The sequence below is a fragment of the Macaca mulatta genome, chromosome 8 (genome assembly GCF_049350105.2).
Source record: "Macaca mulatta isolate MMU2019108-1 chromosome 8, T2T-MMU8v2.0, whole genome shotgun sequence".
Classification (NCBI taxonomy): domain Eukaryota; kingdom Metazoa; phylum Chordata; class Mammalia; order Primates; family Cercopithecidae; genus Macaca; species Macaca mulatta.
In genome coordinates, this window is record NC_133413.1 from 130,958,245 (window position 1) to 130,982,950 (window position 24,706).

The following is a 24,706-nucleotide window of genomic DNA, read 5'->3' on the forward strand; positions in this document are numbered from 1 at the left end:
AATCCAAATCTGCATTTAAACAAAATCTTCAGGTAATCCCTATGCTGATTAAAGAAACACTGCTCCAGATGAGGTTAAGATTGCTTTTGACACTGACAACTAATCCAAGATTTAATGTTGTCATAGCAAGTCACAACTCAAAAATCTATTCAGAATCAAAGTAAATTAGACAGTAAGCTAAATATGTGATAAAGCTAATTTCTTCCCTTTCTAGTCTTATTACTTTAAGTGACACAATGGAATCTGTATAGAGATACAAGCATGTCTGTAGCTCTTGCTTTAAGCTAACACCCTAGTATGAGGAATGAGCGATAAGAAAAGATTTACAGAATGATATAAGGCTTGAGTTCTGTAGGTCCTACACGTAGGCTTCCTAAGTGAGTCTGTCATTTATTGCCTGTGTGACTCTGGACAAGATATTCTCTGTGCTTCTATTTCCTTACTGATAAGGATAATATCATACACAACAGTGATTTTGAGTGCTGACTCGGGAGCCAGCAGGCCTGAACACAAATTTGTGTTACCCAATTTACTAGCTGTGGGGGTCTTGGGCAATTCAACTAATTTCTTTGTGTCTCAGTTTCTGGATCTGTAAAATGAGAAATAATAGTACGTATAGCAGAGGGTGGTTGTGAAGATTAAATGAGCTAAAATTTGTAGAAATGCTTAATGCAGTGCAGAATAAGCATCATGTAAGTACCTGTTAAGTAGCACTTACCTCATCATGCTATAGTGGGGATTAAATGAGACAGTATGTGTAATGTGCTTGGCGTGGTAGCTGGCAGATGGTAACACCCTCAGTAAAACACAAGATGGGGAAATCGTGTCAGACACCAATTTTTTGAACATGTCAAAAATGGTGTCCTTTGGAAATGGCATCACTATGACAAGGCAATGACTTTCCTTGGGAAAAATTATAAGACGAGCCAAGAATAAGCTTGGTGCTGACAATTTCAATACCTTTTCTTCCCATCCTTTCCAAAGTTCTCCCAGGAAGAACTCATTGCTTGATGATCACCTTTATATTTTAATGCCTCCCTTCCAGCGATTCCAAACAACAACTGTGCTTCTGAAGAAGTGCCCTCCCCCACTCCACTGCTATAAAGCTATTTATACTAGGACATGAATGACTGTTGACATATTCCTCAATTTGTGCATTTTATGCATATTTTAAAAGCTAGTTTTAGCTTATTGCTTTTGTAAAAGGACTTTTTTCCAACAGAACAGCAGCATCTTCAACAGATCAAAATAAATTATTAGAAAAGGCAATGTACCAGACCCTGCAAGGTGAATAAAGTACGGTCTCAAGGCATAAAGCGTTTTGGGCGGGGCTTGGGGGGGAGTTCAGAATAAATTTTTTCCAGCTTCCACATTAAACTTAGTAAATTACTTTTCCAGCTCATTAAATAGGACTGGAGAAGCTACAAATGATCCTCCCAAAGTGACTATCTTACTTACCTAGTCAGATGCAATCCATTAACTTTGACCTGAATCGGTCATTTAAATGTGAACGAAACTAAGCATCATTCTTCAAAAACAATATTAAGTTTGCAAAATAAGACTCAACAGTAAATACCAACAGTATAATGCAGACTTCTCTACTGGTGTAATAACCAACTCACCTACGTGTCAAGTGGTATATGCAGGTTTAAATAATCCCAAAGCCCTAAAACATTTTACAGTTCATTGAAAACTGCTGTGTCCTTATGGTAAACTCTGCTGTGAGAGTGTGTCTGGAATTCGTGGGTTCTTGGTCTCACTGACTTCAAGAATGAAGCCACAGACCCTCCCGGTGAGTGTTACAGTTCTTAAAAAATAGTGTGTCCAGTTTATTCTTTCTGGTGGGTTCATGGTCTTGCTGGCTTCAGGAGCTAAGCTACAGACCTTAGCGATGAATGTTACAGCTCTTAAAGACCGGGTATCTGGAGTCCTTCCTTCTTCCTGGTGAGTTCCTGGTCACCCTGGCTTCAGCAGTGGAGCTGCAAACTTTCCCCATGAGTGTTACAACTTTTAAAGACAACATAGACCTAAAGAATAACCACCAACAAGATTTATGGTAGAGTGAAAGACTAACACTTCTCTCCTGTCAAAGAGGATTAGAAGGAGTTACCACTACTGGCTTCGGCAGCCTGCTTTTATCCCCTTATTTGACCCCTCCCACATCCTGCTGATTGGTCCATTTTAGAGAGAGCTGATTGGTCTATTTTACAGAGAGCTGATTGGTCCATTTTGCAGAGAGCTGATTGATGCATTTACAATCCCTGAGCTAGACACAGAGTGCTGATTGGTGCATTTACAATCCTCTAGCTAGACATAAAAGTTCTCCAAGTCCCCACTAGGTTAGCTAGATAGAGAGTACTGATTGGTGTATTTACAAACCCTAAGCTAGACACAGAGTGCTGATTGGTGCATTTACAATCCTTTAGCTAGACACAGAGTGCTAGACATAAAAGTTCTCCAAGACCCCACTAGGTTAGCTAGATACAGAGTACTGATTGGTGTATTTACAAACCCTGAGCTAGACACAGAGTACTGATTGGTGTATTCACAATCCCCTACCTAGGCCTAAAAGTTCTCCAAAACCCCACTAGACTCAGGAGCCCAGCTGACTTCAGCTAGTGGATCCTAAACAGGGGCTGCCAGCGGAGCTGCCTGCCAGTCCCAGCGCCATACACCCTTACTCCTCAGCCCCTGGACGGTTGATGGGACCGAGCGCCCCCCGAGCAGGCTCGGGCTGTGCGGGAGCCCACCTCAGGGGGGTTCGGGCATGGGGGGCTGCAGGTCCCGAGCCCGGCCCCGCGGGGAGGCAGCTGAGGCCCGGTGAGAACTCGAGCAGTGCCAGCCGGAGTGCGGGCCCGCCGAGCCCGTGACTGCTCTGGCCTGTGAGCGCTGCGGGCGCAGTCCCGGTTCCCGCCCGCGCCTCTCCCTCCACACCTCCCCGCAAGCAGAGGGAGCCGGCTCCGGCTTTGGCCAGCCCAGAACTGGGCTCCCACAGTGCAGGGGTGGGCTGAAGGGCTCCTCAAGCGCCGCCAGAGTGGACCCTGAGGCCGAGGAGGTGAGTGAGGGGGCTGCTAGCATGTTTTCACCTCTCAAGAATACTTGTAGTGGGCACATTCCACTATTCCTGTATGCAGAGTTGTCATTTTAATGCTAATGTAAATGCTTAGAGGTAGAAGGCTGCCTAGGAGGACAAACGGCTTTCCAACGGGGGAAAAAAATTATGTTGAGGAACAGGAATCTTTTTGTTTTGTTTTGAGATGGAGTCTCGCTCTGGAGTGCAGTAGCGCGGTCTCCGTTCACTGCAAGCTCCACCTCCTGGGGTTCACACCATTCTCCCGCCTCAGCCACCGGAGTAACCGGGACTACAGGCGCCCGCCGCCACGCCCGCCTAATTTTTTTTTTTTTTTTTTTTTTTTTTTTAGTAGAGACGGGGTTTCACCGTGTTAGCCAGGATGGTCTCGATCTCCTGACCTCATGATCCGCCCGCCTCAGGAAGAACAGAGTTTTAAAAGTCATACCTTGTGCTACATACGCTTCATTATTTCAAACCTATGAAGGCGAATTTTTGTCAGGCTCAAATATTGGTGCTATTGTTCTAGTGACAAGGTGCATTACAAATCCAGCTTTCCTGGCACCCAAAGTATTCTGATGTGAATACGACAGTTTTGGAGATTTGTTTGCATTTTGTTAACACATGACTCCTGAAACAGATGTGATTTCCATCTTTGCCTGGCTTCCTGCCTTGAGTGCTGCAGTCGTCAGTTTCTCAAGAACTGATCAGATTTCTAACTAAGAAGGTGAAGAAAAGGCGACAGGGGAATAAAACATTCAATTCTGAAATTATTCTGAAGCACAACTTTGGTGAACTGAATCCTGTCCCTGTAATGACTTCCACAGAGCATGAGAGGAAAGGTTTACAAAATGGCAAGAATTTGAAAGGTGGTGGTAAGAAGCAATTGGTAACAATTATGGAAGTGTCCTTAATTTGAGACAGGTCTCCCAAATCATCTGGGTCAGTGGCTTCCAAACTCTTTAAATTCAATGATCTCTCTGTTCAGATTAAGTCACAAGTCCTAGAACAGTATGTAAAAGAATTGGCCGGGCGAGGTAGCTCAGGCCTATAATCCCAGCACTTTGGGAGGCCAAGGCAGGCAGATCGCCTGAGGTCAGGAGTTCGAGACCAGCCTGGCCAGCATGGTGAAACACAGTCTCTACTAAAAATACAAAAATTAGCCAGGCGTGGTGGCGGGCACCTGTAATCCTAGCTACTCAGGAAGCTGAGCCAGGAGAATCGCTTGAACCTGGGAGGCGGAGGTTGCAGTGAGCCAAGACTGTGCCATTGCACTTCAGCCTGGGCAACAGGGCGAGACGCTGTCTCAAAAAAAGAAAAAAAAAAAAGAAGAATTGAAAGAGAGTTTGCATGGGGTTGCCTCCCAGTGGGGGATCTTGGCACCTGTGGGACTTTATGTCTTCATCCTAGCACCACCCATGCCTCTAAGTCGGGTTGCGACCAATCTTTGGGATATAGTTTGAAAACTGATCTTGTATCTTCTAAAATACCTAGAATCTGGCAGGGCGCAGTGGCTCATGCCTGTACTTCCAGCACTTTGGGAGACTGAGGTGGGTGGATCACTTGAGGCCAGGATAAGAGCAGCCTGGCCAACATGGCAGAAACCCTGCCTCTACTAAAAATACAAAAATTAGCCGGGCATGGTGGTGCATGTCCTGTAGTCCCAGCTACTCAGAAGGCTGAGGTGCAACAATTGCTTGAGCCCAGGTGATGGTGTTGCAGTGAGCCAAGATGGCGCCACTGCACTCCAGCCTGTGCGGCAGAGTGAGACTGTGTGTCAAAAAAGAAAAGAGAAAAACAAAACAAACAAACAAAAATTCTAGAATCTTCACATTATTTCCAAAGACACAGTTTTATCAGAACTTTCAGTGCCTTTTTGATACTGTTGTCTCTTAGGCAGAATTGTAAGGATTAAATGAATTCATGCACATATAGGATTTACAAAGCTGTCTTACAGACAGTAGACAGGCAATCCTTAAAAACATAGCTATTTTTTAGTATTAAGGTTAGTAGAGTGCACATCAGATTAAACATCTGCGTGAGCTTGGGCAAGAATTACTTGCCTTTGCTGGGTCAAAATTTCCTCCTCCACCAAATGATGGAGTGGGACTAAATTATTGCTACCACCTCCTCAACTTCAAAATCCAATCATCTTTTAAGTTTAAAATTATCTGCTACTAGGCTGGAACTGCTTCAGCAACTGGGATTCTTGCTTTACAGCTCTTTGTTCAATGCACTCTTTTCTTAAGGCAAAAAGCAATACGCGGGTCTCTTTTTCTCGCTTCCTACCAACTCACTCTTCCTAACACATTTACATTCCATTTTCTACTTGAGCATGCGTGGCAGGAAGAGCTCACAGTCTTTAGACCCAAACAGCGTGTCTGCAAAATCTGGCTTTGCCACTTCCCAGCTGAGGGACGTGAACAGCTTACTTACATGCTCTAAGCACTTGTTCACCGGCTTACTTACGCGCTCTAAGCACTTGTTCACGGATGTGTCACATGCTGAGGATGGCCTCCCATGCACGTGTTTTTGAGGATCAAATGAGACAACATATATAAAACTTCCTACATGATGGGTACTCAAAATGTTAAACCGCCCCAGTTGCTCACCTCAAGCCCACTGTTTCCCCCAGCTCCAATGAGCAGGAAGGAAGGCTTAGATGTAAGGGACAGAGAACACAAAGTGAAAACCTTCACGAAGGAAGAAGGGCCATTATGGCTTTTGTATTGCAGCTTGTGTTTATCTGGACAACTTTTTAATTGAAGTTTGTTTCGCCTCAGGTTGCTGGGTGTTTAGAACAAAGGACGAGCTATCAGTGTAATAATAATAATTAGCATTGATCGACTTCCAAATGCTTTACAAACATTAGATAATTAATCACTGCACCAACTTTCAGGGAGGCTGATAAAGAAGCATTTAAGTGTGGCCACAGACACATAGGGACAGGGCTAAGCAAGGCCACTCAAATCTCCAGCTGTCTTCCAGCTTGCCCTGAACAATCCCCAGGACCCAGGAATCAGGAGTCAGACAAGACATCTAGAGCTGGTTGGCATGGTGGCTCACACCCTAACCCTAGCTACTTGAGAGGCTGAGGCCCGAGACCCACTTTAATCCAGGAGGTGGAGGTCGCAATGAGCTGAGATTGCACGACAGCACTCCAGCCTGGGCAACAGAGTGAGACCCTGTCTCAGGAAAAAAAAAAAAAAAAAAAAAAAATCTAGGACATCTAGAGCTGAATGCAAAGGAGAATGAAAAGGAAGAGAAGGCAAAGGAGAATGAGAGAAAAGGCTAGAAAAAGAAGAAAAGTGCTCTATGGGAGCCTCAGCTTTCTAGGACTAACTTCTCTCTTCTCATAAGCTGTCTGGTACCTGGATCACCTGCTGAATTTAAGATTGGTGTCAAGAGGGGAGCAGAGGCCCGGCACGGTGGCTCACACCTGTAATCCCAGCATTTTGGGAGGCTGAGGCGGGTGGATCACCTGTGGCCAGGAGTTTGAGACCAGCCTGGCCAACATGGTGAAAACTCATCTCTACTAAAAATACAAAAATTAGCAGGGCATGGTGGCGCATGCCTGTAGTCCCAGCTGCTCGGAAGGCTGAGAGGCATGAGAATCGCTTGAACCTGGGAGGCGGAGGTTGCAGTGAGCCGAGATCGCACCATTGCACTCCAGCCTTGGCAACAGAGTGAGACTCTGTGTCAGAAAAAAGGAGAGGAACAGATTGAGTGATGCATTATGTGGATGGATATTAAGATAATGATGAAAAATAAAGTAAGGTGAAAAGTACAGCATGAAAAATATGGTCTGATCATGGGACACTAAAGAGGGTGTCATTTTAATTTTTATTTTATTTTTACTTATTTATTTTTAGACGGTGTCTTGCTTTGTCTTCCAGGCTGGAATGCAGTGGTGCCACCTTGGCTCACTGCAACTTTTGCCAGCCTGGCCAACGTGGTGAAACCCCATCTCCAGTAAAAATATAAAATTAGCCAGGCATGGTGGCATATGCCTATAATCCCAGCTACTTGGGAGGTGGAGGCAAGAGAACTGCTTGAACCCGGGAGGTGGAAGTTGCAGTGAGCCAAGACCATGCGATTGCACTCCAGCCTGGGCAACAAGCGTGAAACTCCATCGCAAAAAACAAAAACAAAAAACAAACAAAATTAAAAAAAACAATAGCAGAACACCCATTCATGTCAAGTACACATAGAATTAACAAGATAGACCACACTCTGGGCATTAAATCTAGTTACAATAAGTTTAAATGTATTCAAGTTAAACAATGTATGTTCTTACACCAAAATGGAATTAAATTAGAAATCAATAATAGAGAGCTATGGGAAATAAAAACACAACATATCAAAATCCTTAAGATGTTGCTTTTTAAGCAGGACTAAGAAGAAATGGACAATTAACACCAATATTAGAAGAGAAGAAAGTATTCAAGTCAGTGGTCTCAGTTTTCACCTTAACAAACTAGAAATAGAAAAAAAAATTAAACCAAAATAAGCAGAAAATAGGAAATAATAAAGACCAGTGCAGAAATCAATGCAAAAAGAAACATAAAAGCATCAGAAGTTCAACAAAACCAAAATCTGGTTTTTTGAGATCAATGATCAATAAACCTCTAGCCAGCCAGACTGACCATGAAAATGAGAGAGAAGACACAAATTATGAATATCAGAAATGAGTTCATGTCCTTTGCAGGGACATGAATGAAGCTGGAAACCATCATTCTCAGCAAACTAACACAAGAACAGAAAACCAAACACCGCATGTTCTCACTCATAAGTGGGAGTTAAACAATGAGAACACATGGACACAGGGAGGGGAACATCACACATTGGGGCCTGTCGAGGGATGGGGGACAAGGGGAGGGAGAGCACTAGGACAAATACCTAATGCATGTGGGGCTTAAAACCTAGATGATGGGTTGACAGTGCTGCAAACCACCATGGCACATGTACACCTATGTAACAAACCTGCATGTTCTGCACATGTATCCCAGAAATTAAAGTAAAATTTTAAAAAATGAAAGAGGGGGCATCACTACATAGTCTGCAGATATTAAATATAAGGCCGGGTGTGGTGCTCTCATCTATAATCCCAGCAATTTGGTAGGCTGAAGTGGGAGAATTGCTTGACGCCAGGTGTTTCAGAACAGCCTGGGAAACATAGCCAGATCCTCTTTATAAATAATAATATTAATATAGCATTAAATGTATGATAACAGAATATATGAAGAATTGACAAATTCCTTGAAAGACACAAACTACTAAAGCATATTCAAGAAGAAATACTGGAACAGCTGGGGATGGTGGCTCACGCCTGCAATCCTAGCACTTTGCGGGGAGGCCAAGGCAGGTGGATCACCTGAGGTCAGGAGGTGAAGATCAGCCTGACCAACATGGTGAAACCCCATCTCTAACTAAAAATAAAAAATTAGCCGGGCATGGTGGTGGGTGCCTATAATCCCAGCTGCTTCTACTCTCGGGAGGCTGAGGCGGGAGAACTGCTTGAACCCAGGAGGCAGAGGTTGCAGTGAGTTGTGATTGTACCACTGCCCTCCAGATTGGGTAACAGAGTGAGACTTCATTTCAAAAACAAACAAAGAAACAAAAAACACTCAGCAAACAAGAATACAATGAAACTTCAACCTGATAAACAGCACTGATGAAAAACCCTACAGCTGATATCATACTAAGACTGAATGATGGATGTCTGCTCTCCTCACTTCTAATTAACATTGCACTGGAAGTTCTAGCCAGTGCAATCACAAAAGAAAAAGAAATAAAAGGCACCCAGATTGGAAAGGAAGAAGCAAAACTGTCTTTATTCACAGACAATGTGAACGTCTATGTAGAAAATCTGACAGAATTTAGCAAAAAGATACTAGAACTAATAACTGAGTTTATCAAGGTTGTAGGACAAAAGACCAATGTATAAAAAGCAATTATGGCTGGGTGCATGGGTGGCTCATGCCTGTAATTGCAGCACTTTGGGAGGCCAAGGCAGGAGGATCACCGGAGGTCAGGAGTTTGAGACCAGCCTGGACAACATGGTGAAATCCCGTCTCTACTAAAAGTACAAAAATTAGCCTGGCATGATGGCACACTCCTGTAATCATAGCTACTTGGGAGGCTGAGGCAGGAGAATTGCTTGAACCTGGGAAGCGGAGATTGCAGTGAGCCAAGATGGTGCCTCTGCACTCCAGTCTGGGCAACAGAGTGAGACTTGGTCTCAAAAAAAAAAAAAAAAAAAAAAAAAAGAAGCAATTGTATCTGCATATACTAGCAATAAACAAACGGAAATAACAAATTACATCATTTACACTAGCATGAACGTATGGAATTCTTAGGGATAGGCATGATGAATCACGTGCAAGACCTCCATACTGAAGACCATAAAACATTGCTGAGAGAAATTAAAGAAAACTTAAACAAACGGAAACATACACTGCATTTATGGGTTGAAAGATCAATATGATTAAGATTTTAGTTGTCTAAATGATCTAAAGATTCAACTGAATTCCAGTAAAACTTCCAGCAGGCTTAAAAAAATATATTTTTTAGGTAGAGATTGACAAGCTGACTAAAATTTACATGGAAATACCAAGAAGCTAGAATAGCTAAGACAACTTTGAAAAGGAAAAAGGAAATTGAAGGAATAACACCGTCTGACCTGAAGTGTTACTAAATTGCTGCAGTAATCCAGAGTGTGGTATTAGCATAAAGACAGGCAAAAAGATCAACTGAACAGAGTAGAGAAAGCAGAACAGAATAGATTCGCATATAACAGGGAACAAAATTTGAACAAAGGGATAAGAAAAATTCAGTGGCGAAGGGGCAGTTTTTAAACAAATCATGCTTGAAATATTGAATATCCATATGCAAAATAATTTAACTTCAATTTGTGTCTTGCATCATATACAAAGATTAACTCAAGATGAATCTATACTAAACTGTAGAACATAAAATGTTAAGATTTATTGAAGGAAACAAGAAAAAAACTTGGTGAACTTGGGTTGGGCAAAGGTTTCTGACATCAATGACAAAAATAAGAAACATAATCCGTAAGTGAAAAAATTGGTAAGTTGAACGTCAATAAAATTATAAACGTCTGCTCTTTTAAAGCTCTTAAGAGAATAAAGAGACAAACCACAGACTGGGAGAAAAGCATATATCTGATAAAGGATGTGTGAGACTAGTCTTAGGCTGTAGCAAATCTAGTGTACTTTGTGCTAATAATTTGTCTTTCTGTGTTCTGTCTAGTGTACTTTGTGCTAATAATTTGTCTTTCTGTGTTCTGTAATGGAGAGAGGGGTATTACGGGATAGAACGTGGGTTTAGGACCTCTATAAGCCTGCTTTTAAGCCAGCTTGGCAGGCTGGTCAGTTACAAACTGTGCTACGGGTCCCTGAAACCAATACAGTTTGAAATTTCTCTGTTTTGTGTCCTTCAGAGTTTACCTTTGTGATCATTTGGAGATACTTTCTTTTGGTTTCCACCATCCAGAGGACAGGAATTTTGGGGTTCATGTCATAGTTAGTCCTAAAAATTTTTCTTGAGCAGTTAGAAGCCTTGCAAGCTTGAAATTGGCTTCTCTAGGCTTCTTCTGGGAAAAGCAGTAGAAACTGCTCAATGCTGTATAGCTCAGTAGCTAAGGTTTATCTTTTGATAGTGGTGGCCTGGGTTCAGTTGTTGGCTTCTGGAATGATTCCTTTCTGGTTTGTTATTTGTGTAACTTTGACATTTATTGAGGTGGTTTCCCCCAGCCCCACCCCCCACAGTTAGCTTCTGATTTCCTCTCTTGAATTTTCCTTTCTCTGAACTACCTTGTGGAGATTCTAAATCTTGTACCAAAAAAAAAAAAAAAAAAAGAAAGAAGGAAAGAATGTCTTTGAAGCACCTAGGAGATTACCTTTGGTAAAGTTCAGAAGCCACTTGGCATGGCTAAAGTCAGGTAATAAGAAATTTAAAGTGATTTCTGTTTTAAAGAGCACTATGGTTAAAAGTCAGCTTAATTAAAAGTGGATAAACAAGCTATAGATACATTTAAAAGGCCTTTATGTTTTTCTCTTCTTGAAACTTGTTTTTCTGGAAAAAAGTTTTTTTCTTCTCAGTCGACTGAATTATTTTGCTCCATTTGTTTGTCTTGCCACTCTTAGTACACACATGAGAGGCCCTGAGATAATTTCCGGTAGCCTAGGACTCTTTGGGAGAAAGAGGAGGTGCCACAGATCCCGTTTTGGGGGAAAAAACCCTCTGTTTTCCTCATGAAACCCCAGGAGTTAAAAGCTGATAAATCCCTTTCAAAATGAAAGACTGTTCTGTTTTGCGTTGTGTTATCTGATGGTTCTGAGTTTAGAGGTATCAGAAGTTACTTCGCATTATAAAAACTAGGTAGGAAATACACTTTAAGGGGTGCCTAATAGTAGTGATGGAGGGATTCTTGACTCTTTGCACACCTGGATCAGAGACACATGCTCTTGGTCACCTGGAAGATAAGGAAACATCTCCACCCCCCACTGGGAAATGAGACTCCTGTGAGGGATGGGCTGATTACAAAATGGGCTGATTGGCTTTGGGTTGCCTTTCAATGAAATGCAGGGTAGAACCACTGCACTGTCTTCTCCCATGGTATTTCCTTCCTTTTGGGGAATCCACAAACCAGTATAAAATGACACCCTTCATTTTGAGGATCCATATTTGCCTTCAGCTGCTTATTGCTACTTATTTGGCCCTAGAAATGCATGCTATTCCAGCTCTGTTCTTCCAAGGGCTTCACCCTGAAGCCAGTCATGCAATTAAGAAACTGGCAAATGAAAAATTTTACAAGTGCTGAATCTCCTGTCTATGTATTTATATGTGTTGTATGTTTATACATAAAAGAACTCTGATTAATTGGCTTAGAAAAATAAGCGCTTAAATAAATTGTCAGAAAAGTAGAAACTTTAATGCCTTTTGTTCACATGACTTTTGTAATCTTTTGGAAATAAAGAGTTCTAAAGAACAAAATGTCTTAAAATGTAGATATTTGGTTTAAATTTAGGTCAGATATCAAATTTGCTAAATGCTTTAAGGTCAAACTGTTTCTTTGGCTTTTGAAATTTATTCAATTTACCTATTTTGGAGCATTAGATTATAGATAAGGCCTGGGAACATATGGAAAGCCATGCCCACTAGCTATGCTAAAAGGAGTCAGACCTTATCTGGATTTCTGTCTGATGTCCTAGGCTCCACCACTAGTACATAATTAAAATTGCTTACTTCTCAGGTTTTTCACTAAAAATAAAAGTTGGTAAGAGTTAACATTGTAACATGTAATTGAGATCACTGGAAAAACAGTTTTACATACAAAGTGTGTAGGGAATGTGTTTTTGGTAAAAGATTATAAGAAGGCATGGGAATATAGCTTTTGTTAAAGGGAATATAATTCTGTCTAGTTCAGAGGGTTTTAAAGATTGTCTTAACCTAAAAAAGTAATGAAACAAAACAGAAGGTTTAAGTAAAGTGAAAAGGGTTTGTAAAGGGTCAATCTTATAAAAATTCTGTGGGTATAAACAAGTTGGCTAAAATTTAAAAGAAATTATTTAGCTTTTTTCCTTAGGTAAAAACATTAAAATCACACTGATGTGGAGCCAGAATCTGGGCCCATGTGTCCAAATAGCAGAGTTTTCTTAAAAAATTAATCTTTTATGTTTGATGAATAATTGTAAGGGGTCCTAAAAAGTTTATGAAAATCTTACCTTATGGTCAAACTAATTAAAACTGGATAACGATATAAAATTTTATTTGAAAAACTAGCTTTAACATTAAAAATGCACTGATGCAAACATGAAATTTGATTTTCTCTTTTCTCATGAAGACTATTTTTATGTAATGTTAATAGATAATGAAAGGGTTTTGTTTTTTCCTTTGGGTAAATGGCAAGGGAAAAAAAGGAAAAGACAGATTCAGCTGGCCTCATGCTATCTTCATTGGGTCTTGTTTGGAAAGCTAAGTCTCTTCTATCAGAGTAAAGGTTTTTCTTTTTTAAAAAACTTTTTGGAGTTATTTTGGCCAAATGAATGACTTATGATGACCTGGGATTGTATTTTGTGATATCCAGTGTTTTAAACCTTTGATATTTGACAAATTTTCCAAAATCAAATTATAAATTATGTCTCTTTCTATATCTAAAATATTAGGTCCTCTAAAGTCCAATGAGGACATTTGGCTTATTTGCTACAAAAATCAAACAGGAAGCATTGTCAAATATGATATGGTGTTTGGCTTTCTTTGGTCTACATTTGTGTAAATGTGTTATTGGTATATGTTCCAAAATTATGTAAAACTTCTATAATTCTAATATGACTTAGTATATGTTACCAGTAATAATTATAATTATTATGTTAACAGACTGTGTGCCACAGAGGTAACAAATTTCCTTGCCAATTGTGTCTTTAACTGTGGCAGCCCTAGAATGTTTTTGTCATCCACAGACAATTGTTGTCTTGTTTTGGTCCTCTTTAAAAGATGGCTTTATAATCAGCTATAAAATTTAACAGGTGCTCTTAAATGCAGGATTCTGATTAATAACACTGGAGATTGTGACATTAGAATAAAGGAAAAACTTTTAAATAAAAAAGTAAATGGTGGTTAGTTTACTTTGGACTATATTTGCATAAATATGTTATTAGTATATGTTCCAAATTATGGGAAACTTCTATAACATTGATATAATTTAGTGTATATTATTAATAATTCTAATTGTTATGTAAAATTGTTGTATGCCACAGAAGTAACTAAAATTCCTAGTCAATTATAGCTTTAATAGTGGCTATAGACTTTTGTCATCCACAGACATTTTGTTTTGCTTTGGTCCTTTTCAAAAGGCAGTTTATAATCAGATATAGGACTCTAAGTGCAAGTCTCAGATAACTTTAAAAATTGTGCTATTGGAATAGAGGAAAAACCCAATCTTCTAGGACTCTCATGAAAAGCTAATGTGTTAAACATTGCTAAGGCTTTTGTTTTCAGAGTCAAGGGAACTTATTTGTTTAGAGCCATTTGGAACTTTTAACAACTGAGTAAAATATACTCCTGTGAACAAAATTTGAAGCATATTTATTTCTCCCTACCTGATTTCTTCAAAATTTGGAAACTATTTGTGAATATTCTCAATTTATGGCAGTGTAGTTAATTGCATAAGTGCAATAAAAATCTGTTTTCTTTTGTAACAGGACACAATTGGAGAAATTGGTTATTTTACCAAGGCTTTCACTGAAATGGCATGATTCCTTTAAAGAATCAAAGTTAGCTTACAGAGCCAATTAAAGCCCATGGGAGAGTTTGGCCTCATACCTTGTCCATGCAGAGTCCCTGTACAAGGTTCCTGACCGGTGGTAAGTAAAGAATATTACTTTCTAACAGGCCCAGGAACCCCAAGTTATCTTGGGACCTCAAGAGGAGAGGAATTTGCCCAATCATAGATATTTAAGGGTATAAACCCATGGTTGGGCTCAGCTTTTAAAAAGTCTTACCTGAGATCCTTCATGGAACAGAGTTCTATCAAAGCCAATTTAAAAAGCCTAAGTGAAAAATAATTATTTTTGCTGCAATTTAAGCAAATAATCAGGCCAAGTATAGTAAGACTGAAGTTTATTTTGTAAACAAATCAGTTCTATCTGAATTTGCTTTTAATAAAAATGGGGACTGGAGGCTGGGCACGGTGCCTCATGCCTGTAATCCCAGCATTTTGGGAGGCCAAGGTGGGCAAATCACGAGGTCAGGAGTTCGAGACCAGCCTGACCAACATGGTGAAATCCCGTCTCTACTAAAAATATAAAAATTAGCCAGGCATGGTGGCGTGTGCCTGTAATCCCAGCTACTCAGAAGGCTGAGGCAGGAGAATTGCTTGAACCAGGGAGGCAGAGGTTGCAGTGAGCCGAGATTGTGTCATTGCACTCCAGCCTGGGCAACAGAGGGAGACTCCATCTCAAAAAAAAAGAAAAAAAAAAGGGACTTGAAAGAGAAAAATATGTTGTTAGCTGTTTTTTCCTGCAGTTTAGACTAAATTCTAAATTCTTTGTGGATTAAAAGTCCCCAAACTAATGCCTTCAAATCTTCGCTTTTAAAATTGGGAATCATGCTCCTCATCCTATAGGACTTGTTACACTGCAGTAAAACTATAGATAAGAGTGTGGGCTGGGCGCGGTGGCTCAAGCCTGTAATCCCAGCACTTTGGGAGGCCGAGACGGGCGGATCACGAGGTCAGGAGATCGAGACCATCCTGGCTAACATGGTGAAACCACGTCTCCACTAAAAAATACAAAAAACTAGCCGGGCGAGGTGGCGGGCGCCTATAGTCCCAGCTACTCGGGAGGCTGAGGCAGGAGAATGGCGTGAACCCGAGAGGCAGAGCTTGCAGTGAGCTGAGATCCGGCCACTGCACTCCAGCCTGGGCGACAGAGCAAGACTCCGTCTCAAAAAAAAAAAAAAAAAAAAAAATGAGTGTGAACATTTTTGCCATGCAAGCCTTGGAAGCCCAGCCAGGCCTGCATGCATTGCTCAGACAGTTGCAAAGTGGTTCCACTCTTCTCACCTTGGGGTTCACTCCAATCCCCACTACATCCCCTGTCAGCAGGAAAAAGCCAGAGCACTCAATAACCTTTTCCCATCTTCATAGCCTACAGCTTAAGATTAAGGTGTTATAAAACCCAAAGGGAGGGATTGAAACCACCTTTGCAAAATTATGACTGAGACAGTAAAAGAGATCTAACTTACCTGACTCTATCTTGCTTCTAACCTCCAAATTACTCTTGTTCATTCCGGGGTGTAGGCTGAACTAGCTCAGGGAGAAACTTGGTTTATAGTTTATAGTTTAAACAAAGATGGTAACAGCCCTTTCCCAAAGCAGACCTCCTTCTTGCCTGGGGACTAGATTGCCTCTCTAGATCTAACATGAGCCACAAGATTAGAAATTATGGTTTAGGAGTCATGCAGCTGGAGGTTACAAGATTCTGACCTTCCTTAAACTGCTCCTAAAATCAGTGCTTGAGATATTCTGTAGACCCTGTACTTGATGGATCAGCTGGGCCCACCCAGATCAATAAACTGGTTCATCTGCTCTTGTGGCTCCCACCCTGGAACTGACTGAGCACAAGAAGACAGCTCTGACTCCCTGTGATTTCATCTCTGACCAATCAGCACTTCTGACTCACTGGCTTCCCCCCGCCCACCAAGTTATCCTTAAAAGCTCTGCTCCCTGAATGCTGGGGAGAGTGATTTGAGTAATAATAGAACTCTGGTCTCTGGCACAGCTGGCTCTGCGTGAATTACTCTTTCTCTATTGTAATTCCCCTGTCTTGATGAATCGGCTCTGTCTAGGCAGCTGGCAAGGTGAACCCCTTGGGTGGTTACATCCAGAATACATACAGTACTCTCAAAACTCAGTAATAAGAAAGAAACTCAACAAAAATGAATATAAACAGACAGTTCAGCAATGAAGATACACACAAACCTCAAATAAGCACGTTAAAAGATGTGCAAACATAGTCATTAGGGAAATGCAATTTAAACTACATGAGATATCACTACACCCTTATTAAAATGAATGGAATTAAAATGACTGACCATACCAAGTGTTAATGAGGATGTAAAGAAACTGAAATTCTCATACATTGTTGAGACTGAATAATGGGATAACCATTTTGAAAAATGCTGTGGCAGTTTCTTTTAAACATGCATTTACCATTTGATCTAGTGATTTCACTCCTAGATATTATTAACCCAAGAGAAATGAAATATGTGGCCATATGTAAACTTGTATAGAAATATTCTTAGTAGTTTTTAGTATCCATAGTTCAAAAAGCCCAAATGTCCGTCAATAGGTGAATGCATAAGCTAATTGTGTATCTATGCAATGGAACAATAATATTTAGCCAGAAAAAGGGAATAAACTATTGGTACATGCAACACCATGGATGAATCTCAAAATAATTTTGCAGAGTGAGAGAAGCCACACAAAAGAAAGAAAAATATGCATACTGAATAAAATTATAGAAAATGCAAACTGATCTATAGTGATAGAATGCAAAACAGTGTTTTCCTGGGAAAGAAAAAACTATATATAGTGTTGTTTGGGAAAAGCAGCTTCTAAAACAGTGAAACATCTTGGTAACTTTTTTTTTTTCATAAAACTACACACGGAAATAATTATCTCCAAAGGATAGAATTTTGGGTAATTTTTGTTTTATTATTTTATTGAAAATAAACCACAAATAGGAATTACTTATGGATTTTTTTTTCTTTTTTTATTTTTTTGACAGAGTCTCACTCCTTGCATAGGCTGGAGTGCAGTGGCATGATCTCAGCTCACTGCGACCTCCGCCTCCCAGGTTCAAGCGATTCTCCTGCCTCAGCCTCCCAAGTAGCTGGGATTACAGGTGTGCCACCACTCCCAGCTAATTTTATTATTTTTTTTAGTAGAGATGGGGTTTCACCATGTTGGCCAGGCTGTTCTCAAACTCCTGACCTCAGGGGATCCACCCGCCTTGGCCTCCCAAAGTACTGAGATTACAGGCGTGAGCCACCTCACCTGACCTACTTATGTAATTTTCTAAATGCTGTAATAAAAATATGTCAAAGAAACATATGTCTTCTATTGAGATAAGGAAGGAGGTAAAGAGACAAAAGAGGCCTGGTGTTGCACTATTTAAACCAGAAAGGTCACAAGACTATCAAAATTCCTGGGCATCCTGTCCTCAGAACTTCCTACTAAGGCATAAAGACAGGAAATTAATAATAAGAAAGTGGCCCAAACCCACTATATTTTCGGTCAATTTTCCAGTTTTCTTTTTTCCCTTTGCATACTTGCAGAAACGGAGTAGATGTTTTACAAGTTATCTTATTTACTGAGCATGCAGAAGGTCAGATGCTAATGTACTCTAACAGAGGCCCTAGATGACTCTATTAAAAGTAATGCCTTGGTGTCTGGGACTTCATAATGAAGCCAACCTTAGGGCAGAGCACACATATCTAAGGAGATAAGTGTGCAGCCCAGGTTTTAAATCTCCTCTCTACCTACAGCATTGCAGGAAGAGGAGGTAGAAGGCAGAGGAAGGTCTGTGTAGGCTTCATCATAGCACAGGGCCATGTCAACCACATGAACTTGGCCTTTCAATTGCTTCGCCTCATTTGCTCACTGCTAATGAGACAGTATTTCAAAATGGATACACTCCAAAATGCATTCCAGTTAAGTGGTTCCAATGTCTTTTCTTGCTTTAAAATGGTTGTTGGTAGGCCAGGCGCGGTGGCTCACACTTGTAATCTCAGCACTTTGGAAGGCCAAGGAGGGCAGATCACCTGAGGTCAGGAGTTCGAGACCAGCCTGGCCAACATGGTAAAACCCTGTCTCTACTAAAAATACAAAAATTAGCCTGACGTGGTGGCACACGCTTGTAATCTCAGCTACTTGGGCAGCTGAGGCGTGAGAATTGCCTGAACCTGGGAGGCGGAGGTTGCAGTGGGCCAAGATTGGATCATTGCACTCTAGCCTGGGCGACAAGAGTGAGATGCTGTCTAAAAAAAAAAAAAAAAACTCCTATTGGAGTTTGACCGGGCGCAGTGGCTCACACTTATAATCCCAGTACTTTGGGAGGCCAAGGTGGGCCTCCTGACCACAAACTGGTCAAGAATTAGAGACCAGCCTGGCCAACATAGTGAAACCCCTGTCTCTAGTAAAAATACAAAAATTAGCCGGGCATGGGGGTGCACACCTGTAGTCCCAGCTGCTTGAGAGGCTGAGGCAGGAGAATCGCTTGAACTCTTTCTCTAAAGATATACTATTTAAAAGGTTTAAATCACTATGAAAAACAGGTGTTACTGTTCCCACTTTATAGAAGATGAGATTAAGGTTCAAAACTATTAAGTGGCGGCTGGGCGCAGTGGCTCACGCCTGTAATCCCAGCACTTTGGGAGGCCAAGGTGGGCAGATCATGAGGTCAGGAGTTCGAGACCAGCTTGACCAACATGGTGTAAACCCCGTCTCTACTAAAAATTCAAAAATTAACTGGACCTGTAATCCCAGCTATTCAGGAAGCTGAAGCAGGAGAATTGCTTGAATCCGGGAGGTGGAGGTTGCAGCAAGCTGAGGCCAGGCCACTGTACTCCAGCCTGGGTGACAGAGTGAGACTCGGTCTCAAAAAAAAAAAGGTTGTTAGATTCTACTTGGGTTACTCTGCATCCCTGTTTTACTGCACGTTCAAGATAAACACAATTAAGTTGGACTAATAAATTGCAAGAAACGGACCCATTTGCCTGAGGCTGTGGCTCGATAAGTTTTAGCTGAGTGGCCACCCTACACCCTCCCTCGCCTCTGGAAAAGCCGATTGGAGCCCTGCTGAAGGATTACTTCAGGGAGAAAGAGTGTCCCCCATTTCTTTCTTTCTACTTAACTCCCCTCCGAGGAAAGAAGCGTTATTAATCTGATTGTTCAGACCTAAGAACTGTCATTGGCCTCTTTTAATAGGAGGCATTGTCACGTTTGTCAGCAGTGGGTGTCTGTGATCACTACCCTATCACTCAAGTCCCTGTGTCTGCACAGTGAGAACACACACACCTGGCTGACCCTGGGGCAGACTGGCCAGTTTGGTCCACCCCATTAACTCACTTTGTAGACCTCAGCATTCCAGAGTGCACAGGAGGCAAGACACATGGCTTAGGCCATGCTCTGTATAATCTGACATTTATCTAGAGTTTGGCATTAGCGCTTACTGGGCACTTGCTCAGCTATTAATGTGTTTGCTTGTTATTATTGTTGTTGATTCCCATTAGTTCATCATTCCTTCTGGTTCTCAGTTGGGAGCCAAAGAAGGGAGAAAGGGTGAGTCATTACATTACCAGCTCCTACTACGATCTCCCACCCGCCCCACGCAGCACCCTGGGAGAAATCCTGGCCATGAACTTAGACCACAAACTGGATTTGCTGTGTGCCCCCCTTGCCATTTCCACGGTGAATGATTTTGTGTGCATTCTCTGTGACTACATTGTTTTTACTCCTTGACAGCTTATTGTGTCCCTTCCCTCCCTCCAGAGAAACCCTGACTCCATGACTGTGAAACTGTTTTCACCTCCCAGATCCAGATTTCTGGATCTAGACTTGCTTTCCTCATCATCCCTTCTCTTATAAAGGGATGACTTTATGAGAAGTCTTTGACTCCTAGAAGGCTTTCTCAGCAACGATCCCATTTAGAGTCAAAATATTTATTGGCCACACACCCTCAGTGTCTTGGCTCAACTGGGAACACCCGGGTCTCCCAGGGGACACAGCCATTGCCTCAGGACAGCTTCAAAGTACCAGCTGTTGAAAATGAAGGCTTCTTTTTTGTATGAAAATAAATTCCTTCTAGTGCTTTGTAATGGATTGTTCTTTAAACCTGTAAACATTCCCTTTTCATCTGTTTACCTGTTTGCTTAGCTTATCTTTCTCTGAGCAAAGTCTAAAAGCAACTTTCAAGTCCATGCCCTGCCTGAATTATACAATATTATGTTTCAATTGAATTATGACCAATTCAATTAGGTCAGAATTGTTTGAGATTTGCTCTACCTTTGGATCTCTTAAAAGTGTAGTAAGTTAGGGCCAGGCATGGTGGCTCATGCCTGTAATCCCAGCACTTTGGGAGGCCGAGGTGAGCGGATCACCTGAGGTCAGGAGTTCGAGACCAGGCTGGCCAACACTGTGAAACCCCGTCTCTACTAAAAATACAAAAATTAGTTGGGCACGGTGGTGGGTGCCTGTAGTCCCAACTACTCGGGAGGCTGAGGCAGGAGAATTGCTCGAACCCAGGAGGCGGAGGTTGCAGTGAGCCGAGATCGCACCACTGTACTCTAGCCTGGGCGACAGAGTGAAACTCCATCTCAAAAAAAAAAAAAAAAAAAAAGTGTAGTAAGTTAGAAGAGCAGTTAGGAGAAAAGAGATTTAGGGAAAATGTAATATGTTTGATTTTGAGTCATTTAAAGCTGGTGATTTAAAAATCTATGTGACAGGGAAAGAATTCTTTCTATCAACGGAGGAAAGGGCTGAGGGAGTGAACATGTATGACAGTCTACTCTGATGAGTCTTATTGTGGGTTAAATTGTGTTCCCCAAAATTCATATGTTGAAGTCTTGACCCCAGTACCTCAGAATGTGACCTTATCTGGAAACAGGGTCGTTGCAGATGTAATTAGTTAAGTTGGGATGAGGTCGTATTGGAATAGGTTGGGCCCCTAATCCACCATGACTGGTGTGCTAATAAAAGGGGAAAGGTGTACACAGACATGTACACAAGGAAGAGGCCACGTGAGCATGAAGGAAGAGACCAGGGTGATACGTTTCCATGCCAAGGAATGCCAGAGATTGCCAGCAATCTGGTGGTCACCTGAAGCCAGGAGACAGGCATGAAACACATTCTTCCTTATAGTCGTCAGAAGGAACCAACCCAGCTGACACCTTCATCTCAGAATTTTAGCCTCCAGAACTGTGAGACTATACATTTCTGTAGTGTAAGCCACCCAGTTTATGGTACTTTTTAATGGCAGCCCTTACAAGGGCATTTGAGCACTATGCTGTAGTTCACCACTCTTAATCCTTTCAGCAACACTTTAAGGTATTTATTATTATCCCCATTTACGGAAGAAGAAACTGTGGTTCTGAGAGGTTATGTCCTGGCTAAGCACAGGCAGTTAGAATTATAAAGTCACTCATGTGGCTCATGTGGGGAGCTCATTTGGACTGTCTCCTCTCAGCTGGAGTGCACGGGCCCAGCTCAGTGCACATACTTCTCTTTGGGGTTCTTCCTTCTGTCGTTCTTTCCTGCCTCCTGGCATGTGAGGCTTCACTCAGGCCAGATGTCAGTATGTTGGTCCAAATTCCTAAATTCCCCTCTTAATAATCAAAGCTCTTTATTCCCCAAGCCTCACATCTGCTTAAAGTAATTGAAGACTAAGGTGGAAATGAGTCATAACCCTTAATATGTTGTTCCAGTAAGAGACCTTTCTATTTATAACAAGTGGCTGGGGCAAAATTGGTCCCTTATGTTTACTCTTTATTGCACAATTGAAGGGCTAGTAAATGAAACATAGTCTGTTCTCTAAAGGAGGTGAAACATTTCCATTATTCTATCAATTCAGTTTGCATGATTCTGTTACGTTAGCAAATCCTGGTTTTTCGCTGGTGTTTTTTGCTCACCCCAGGGCAGATATTTGCAAGTTTCTAAAAGAGTGAAGTCCAATGTAATATGCTGTGCAGTTTAAAATCAAACGCATCATATGTTTAACAACATATAACACGAATACAGTAGGCTATGAAACAGCATTTGAGTCACTATCAAAGTTAGGCTATGAAACAGCATTAGCAACTCCCAAACTTTTTGAGATATCTGCAGTCTAGGAAGTTAAGTGGCTCTTGACCTTTCCAGCTCATGGGATAGAAAATACTGGACACAAAACACATCTCTTAAGCAATGTTACAGTAGCTATATTAACCACAGAACCTTCTAGAAAATGAGTCATAAATTCATATAATTACAGAGGACCAGGTATACAAAGAGAAATAACTTCCATTTCACTTATGAGATAACCTCTTTTCAGGAATCAGTCAACTATTACCAGGAATGATGGTGGGCATGGCATTGCCAAATCTTCCGTGTTTCAAGAGAAGCCAGGAATCTGAATGTTTTTATGTAAACTTTCCCTATGTTTAAAAGCTAGTGTATTCATTTCCTATTGGTGCTGCAAGAAGTTTCCACAAACTTGGTGGTATTTGCTATCCTGTAGTGCTGGAAGTCAGATATCCTGAAATCTTGGTGTTGGCAGGGCTGGTTCCTTCTGCAGGCTCTGGGGAGAACCCACTTCCGTGCCTTTTCCTGCTTCCGGGTCCCCCACATCCCTTGGCTCATGGCTCTGCATCATGTTACCTTTCTTCCCGCTGTTTCTGTCACCACATTGCCTTCTCTTGCTTCTGACTCTCCTGCCTCCCTTTTATAAGGACACTTGTGATGACACTGGGCCCATTTGGATGATCCGGGATCTTCTCTCCATCTCAAGATCCTAAACTTCATTGCATCTGCAAAGTTCTCTTTCCCAGGTAAGTCAACACACTTACAGGTTCTGGGGGTTAGGACGCGGACGTCCTTGTGGGGAACGTTATTGTGCCTACCTCAGTTGGCAATGAATTTAAGTTGAAAAATAATGTATGGAGCGAAATGACAGGAAGTCTGGAATTTGCTTTAAAATCCCTCCCTTGTCCCTTCTAAAAATGGGCAGATGGGGGAAACAAGGTAGATAAAATAGTGACAGTTGTTGAAACTGGAGGTTCATTATTGTTTTTTATTTTCCTTTATGTAAGTTTTAAGAATCCCTATATGGCTGGGTGTGGTGGCTCACACCTATAATCCCAGCATTTTGGGAGGCCGAGGCGGGTGGATCACCTGAGGCCAGGAGGTCAAGACCAGCCTGGCCAACATGGTGAAACCCTGTCTGTACTAAAAATACAAAAATCAGCTGGGTGTGGTGGCACATGCCTATAATGCCAGCTACTCGGGAGGTTGAGGCAGGAGAATCGCTTGAACCCGGGAGGCAGAGGTTGCGGTGAGCCAAGATCGCACCACTGCACTCCAGCCTGGGCAACAGAGTGAGACTCTGTCTCAAGAAACAAACAAACAAAAAACCCAACAACAATAACAAAAAGAAAACTAATGTTTTATGGGAGGAAAATTGTATGTGGCAGCTTTTAGAGTTCAGTACCTTTCAAAGTTCTTGAGGCACAGTTCTCACAAATTACAAAGATCTCCACAATAATCCTCTGGCCCAACCTACTATCCATTTCCCACTCCTTTACTAATTTCTTCTAGTTCTGAAAAATAAGACTCTGGAAAATTTAATCTTGTGTGGGATGCCTGTCCTTTGTGTATCATGGTTCCATACCTTACATATCCTTAGCCCCTGCGGAATGACTGGAGTACAGCGGTGTTCAACAGATACTTGCTGAACTCTGAGCAACTAAAGTCACACTTAGTCAACTGTGCCTTAGGTCCCCCCGCCAATGAATACTGTAAACTGTTTAAGCATCATTGTTTGAAGCGCTCAGAAGCCTGAGATCTATGCGCTGTCTCACGGACCTTCTTCGCCCACCCATGGCTCCAATTCCCATTTTCCTTCATTAGGTGTGAGCAGTCCATACTCAGCTTCCAGAAATGGATGAAAGGCTGCTTCTAATCTGTGACGCTCACAGATAATTAAATTAGCCTCCTCTCAATGTAGTGGGGAAAGCTATTTTACTTTCATTAACTCCAAAGGGCCATTTCAATTAAAGTCTCTATTTGGTAAACAAGTTAGCTTTGACTTACAGCCTTTACTTCCTTAACTTCCAGGAAAGATGCCCTTTAAAGGGATGCTGATGTGCAGAAATTGACAATTTTTTTTTAAAAAAGCTATCTTTTGAAGGAGAGATAACATTATTGCTAAATCCAAACAGAGCAAGCTCTTTGGGAAAAAAAAAATGTATGCTTCAACATCCTGTGTTTTGTTTTCAAAGGATAAAAGGTGGGGCATGTTTGTGGGCTTCCTTGTCTACTTCCTCATTTTATTTTTCTGTCAAAAAAGAAAACCAGAA

At 41.5% G+C, this 24,706-nt stretch overlaps 1 protein-coding gene across 1 annotated transcript in view; it reads right to left on the bottom strand.

Moving 5' to 3' along the window:
* Positions 1–24,706, bottom strand: part of SNTB1 (syntrophin beta 1) — a 276,011-nt gene that overhangs the window by 38,018 nt on the left and 213,287 nt on the right. The gene's annotated exons all lie outside the window — the stretch shown is intronic.